At 36.2% G+C, this 5,574-nt stretch overlaps 1 pseudogene; it reads left to right on the top strand.

The window, feature by feature from the left end:
* Positions 1–726: 726 nt before the first annotated feature.
* LOC102838047 overlaps positions 727–5,574 on the top strand; it is an 8,262-nt pseudogene continuing 3,414 nt past the window's right edge.

The raw sequence follows: 5,574 nt of genomic DNA, 5'->3' as shown, positions 1-5,574 counted from the left end.
TGTTATTTGTAATTTATGGAGGCCAAACATTCAGAAGTACTACACCTTTACCTTGAATCACAGGGTATAGAAGTACTAAGAGACATCCAAAGGCTTCTCCTGGATTACACACATATTCTTCTTTACCTCCATTGCTGTTGTCTCTGCTGTTGTTAAATGCTCTCAGGTTAGTTCTGACTCATAGAGATCATGTATAGAGTAACTGAACAATAGCTGGTAATGCATTATCCTACAGCACCACAAGAGGGCTCCATTATGTAATGCTAATTTGATTTCCTCTTGGTAATCAGAATCAGTCACACCACCCAGTACAATCACTTCCTTCTTCGCCTGTTGATCCAGAAGCATGAGGAGCGTAAAGTGACTAAGGAGCATTCTTTACTCCCAGTTCGGTGGAATCAATGATGTGTCTTCAGGTAGAAGAATTCCTCGCTTTCTTTGGAATTAAAATATCCATACCCAAAGAGCATAGGGTCATAGGAACAGAAAGAAAAACCTTTTGAACTAGGACACTAGGACTAATACAAAATGGTGCCATTCCCATTTGACCCCTTGATTCCTGGACCTATGAATAGTGACAATTAGAGAAACAGTACCAAATATTTGACATTGGCGTATAGCATACAAACCTTCCTGAATAACACTGCTCCAACCCAGCAATGTATTGCAACCTAGCTGGCACCATAATTTTTTTTCAAAGGCAATTTAATCATTCAATTTAGCCAGATGCTTCAGGATGATGTGGTAAAACTGGTAAGTTCTATGAGCATGGGCCCATTGCTATATGCCATTTGCTGTGGAATGAGCCCCTTGATCCAAAGCAATTAAGTGTAAAATATCATGACAGTCGATAAAGCATGAAAGTGCATGCAAGTTCATGAAAGATAGTTTTGGCAGAAACATTGCATGCAGGGACGTGAACTCTGTATCCAAAGTAAGTGTCTATTCCAATTTAAAAAAAAATAAAAAATCCCCCCTTTCCATAATAGAAGTTGTCCCATGATTTCCCTGTGGAATGATCCCATGTCATAGACTGTGTTGATTTCTGCTGCTGGCAAATTGAGCACTCAACAGTGGCTGTAGCCAAGTAAGCCTTGTTGAGTGGATGTCCATGCTGCTGAATCCATGCACAGCCTCCATCCCTGTCACCATGGAATCTTTATTTGTGAGTCCATTGGGCAATGAATGACAGGCGGGACTGAGGAAAGAGGATGATTCATTTTGACAAAGCATGTCATCCTATTCATTTGATTGTTAAAATCCTTGTCTCTTGAAGGAACTCTTTGAATACATAAAACACTAGTCTCCTCACTTTTTTGTCATATCCAGACATATCTATTCATATACCTCTTTCCCACACCTCATTGTCACTAATTTCCCAATCATGTTCTTTCCAAGATCCTGAATGTCCTGTCAAATTATGGCCACAGCCCATGAATCAGCATGCAATACCATATTTAGCCATTTTATTTTCCATGCAAAATTAACAACCAGATGGCTTGCTCAAATTTCTGCATATTGAAAGATTTCCTTCCAGCAGTGTTCTTCAAGGAATTCCCAGAGACTGTAGAGCTGCTGCTGTCTACTATCAAGTGATGCCTGCATATTATGCATACTTATCTGATTCTTCTTTTCTTAATCATATTGTTTGTCAGTTTGTCATACTGTGGTGACTTATATGTTGTGGTGATGCTGGGAGATATGACATCAGTTTTTAAATACCAATAGTGTCACCCATGGTGGACAACCACATAACCTTAAGAATAGCAGTGTGGCACTGTCATAAATCACAAAAATATTGAATACTGAAACATGATGAATAGTACCAGAATATTGTCACATATCGGGCCAGAAGATGAACTCCTCAAGTTGAAAGCACTAGAAATACAGCTAGGGAAGAGCTGCCTTTCTAACTAATTAAAATACAACAGCACCACAATGCCTAAAAAGCAACGTAAGTGAAAAAAAAAGGACATTATCTCATGATTAAAGGGTCAATTGAACAAGACGACTTAACCATAAGAGATATCTATGCTCCCAATGAAAAAGCTCAAAAGCTATAAAGCAAACCTTAATAGAACTGCAGTCAATAAATCAAACAATGTATTGCATTAGGCAAATCTGCTGCACAAGAACTTTTAAAAGTGTTGAAGAATAAAGATGTCAGCTTGAGGACTAAGGTGCGCCAGACCCAAGCCATGGTATTTTCAATAACCTCATATGCTTGTGAATGCTGGACAGTGAGTAAGGAACACCATAAAAAAATTGATGTATTTGTGTTATGGTGTTGGAGGAGAATATTGAAAGTGCCATGGGCTGCCAAAAGAACGAGTAGATCTGTGTTGGAAGAAGTGCAACCAGAGTGCTCCTTAAAGGCCAGGATGGCCAAACTTCGTCTCTCATACTTCAGACATATTGTCAGGAGGGACCAGTTGCTGGAGAAGGAGATCATGTTTGATAAGGTGGAGAGTCAGAGAAAAAGAGGAAGACTCCCAGCCAGATGGAGTGGCAAAGTGGCAGCAACAATGAGCTCAAGCATGACAACAATAGTGATGTTGACCCACAATTGAGCAGTGTTTCGTTTTGTTGTGCATAGGGTCACTATGATTCGGTACCAACTCGATGGCACCTAACAGCAACAATAATAGAATTGAAGAGAAAAAAAAAAGACAAATCTACAAAAACAATCGGAGATTTTAATATATCACTTTCAAAAAAGGATAGAACATCCAGAAAGAAACGCAGTGAAGACAAAGAAGAACTAAATAACACAATCAACCAACTTTACCTCATAGATGTATACAGAACATGCAACCCAACAACAGCACAATACATATTCTTTTCCAATGCACATGGAATATTCTCCAGAATAGATCATGTGTTAGGACACAAAACAAACTTCCATAAACTTAAAAATATCAGAATACTACAAGTATCCTCTCACATCACAATGCTATAAAATTAGAAATCAACAATGGGAAGACCAAGTAAATAAAGCCAAATACTTGGAAACTGAATAACAGCCTACTTAAAAGCTACAGGGTTGTAAAACAAAAGGTTAAATTTATTCCTTGAAACAAATGAGAATGAAAGCACAACATAGCAAAACTTTTGCGACACAGCAAAAACAGTGCTGAGAGGACAATTCATAGCAATGAATGCAGACATACAAAAATAAGAATGAACCAAAATCTACACATTAACACACCATCTCCAACAATTAGAAACTCACCAGTAAAATAAACCTATAGTCATCAGAAAAAAAGAAATAAGAAGAATTAGAGCAGAAATAAATGAGATTACAAAAAAAAAAACTATAGAAAGAATCTACAGGACAAGAAGCTGGTTCTGTCAAAAGATTAATAAAATTGACAAGTTTGTCAAATTTGGCAAATCTAACTAAAGAAAAGAGGAAGAACACACAAATAACACACATAGGAAACCATATGGATGATGTCACAACAGAACCAATGAAAATAAAAAGGATAATAACAGAAATACTATGAAGAGTTGCACTCCAACGAATTTGTAAAATCTAGTGGAGATGTATATATGTTTAGAAAAATACAACCTACCTAAACTAACACAGAGTAAAGTAGAAAACTTGAACAGAACTGTAACAAAAGAAGAAATTGATCAGGTCACCAACAATTTCCCAGGCAAAATAAGTCCAGGTGCAGATGGCTTCATTGGTGAGTTTTGGCAAACACTCCCAGAAAAAGCTGTCAAGTCTACTCAAACTATTCTAGAATATAGAAAAGGATGGAAAACTCCCTACTACATTTTATAAAGTAAGCATAGCCCTCATACCAAAAACAAGAATAGGACATCACTAAAAGTGAAAATTATAGTTCAATATCCTTTATGAAAATAGATGCAAAAATTCTCAACAAATCCTAGCCAATACAATTCAACAACACATCAAAAATATAAAACATCATTTTCAAGTGGGCTTCATATCAGGGATACAAGGATATTAGAAAACAAAGATATGATTAAAAAAACATTAGAAAACAAGGATATTAGAAAAACAATCAATGTAATCCACCATATTAAAAAAAAAAAAGGTAAAGAACCACATAATTATATCAATTGATGCAGAAAAGGCATTTGAGGAAATCCAACATCCATTCCTGATAAAAACACTAACATGAGTTGGAATTGAATAGAAATTCCTGAACAGAATTGAGAGCATATATACAAAACTAATAGCCAATATAAATCTCAGTCTAGAGAAGCTGAAAGGTTTCCCTTAATTAACATGAACCAGACAAGAATTCCCACTTGTGTTCAGTATTTTGCTGGAAGACTTAGCCAGAGTTGGAAGACAAGATAGGGAAATTAAAGGCATCCAAATTGGCAAAGAAAAAATAAAACTCTCTGTGTTTGCAGAGGATATGATCCTATACATAGAAAACCCCAAAGACTCAGCAAAAAAATTACTGGAACTCATTGGAAGATCCAGCAAAGTTACAAGATACAAGATCAACATACAAAAATCAGTTGGATTCCTCTATACTAATAATGACAGCACTGAAAAGGAAATTAGGGAAGGAATACCATTTACAAGAGCCACCCAAAGGAGGAAATATTTAGGAATAAATCTAACCAGAGAAAAAAAAGACCTATTAAAAAAAAAAAAAAAAAACAAAACACTACTACAAGAAATCAAAAGAGATTTACAAAAATGGTAGAATATACCATGTTCCTGGATAGGATGACTTAACATTGTGAAAATGTCAATACTACCCAATACCAGCTAGGGAAAAAAGAAGCATTGCATAAAAAGGCAAACAAGTCAGATTAAGCTTGGATCGCTCAGCAGAAACCATGCAGGCAAGAAGGCAGTGGGAAGACATATATAAAACCCTGAAAGTAAAAACTGCCAACTAAGATTCCTTTACTCACATAGTTATCAATCAATTACAATGGTGTAATCAAAACATTCCAGGATAAAGAGAAGCTAAGGGATTTTGCAAATCCAAACCTGCACTACAAAACATCCTAAAGGAATTCTGTGGACTGAGAACCAACAAGAACAGATAACAACCAGAGATTAGCATATGAGGCAGCACCTCCCAGAATTCAAATGACAAATTGAAGAGCCAAACACAGAATAAAACTATAAGAACAAAATCAAGGATCTGGGAGGTCAGTCTATGATCAAAACAATTACAATGTAATAGAAGGTAAACACATAGGAATAGAGATCCAGATAGTGAGAAGGTCAGTTAGATTACAGGATAAAATAGACTGCACTAAATGGAAGGAAAAGTTAATTCAATATAAGTTAACCTCAAAGAAAATTAACATTTCACAATATACCAAGAAAATGAAAATCCAGGAAGAACATGGAAACATTAAAGCTATTAGAAAACTGACAAGAAAGAACAGAAAAACCATGAACTCAGCACAGGAAGCCAGGTAGAAAATAGAAACCAGCAACACCACAAAAGAACAAACATAATGGAAGCAATTAATCCATGCCTAGTATGGCAGTGTGGGTTAATGGGTCAGACTACAAAGCCGTTTGAACTGCAAGGTCATTGGTTCAAGCTCATCAGCTTCTCCTCG

The sequence above is a fragment of the Chrysochloris asiatica genome, unplaced genomic scaffold (genome assembly GCF_000296735.1).
Source record: "Chrysochloris asiatica unplaced genomic scaffold, ChrAsi1.0 scaffold00268, whole genome shotgun sequence".
Taxonomy (NCBI): domain Eukaryota; kingdom Metazoa; phylum Chordata; class Mammalia; order Afrosoricida; family Chrysochloridae; genus Chrysochloris; species Chrysochloris asiatica.
Note: the sequence above shows the minus strand (reverse complement) of the source record. Positions and strands in the feature narration are given on the sequence as shown.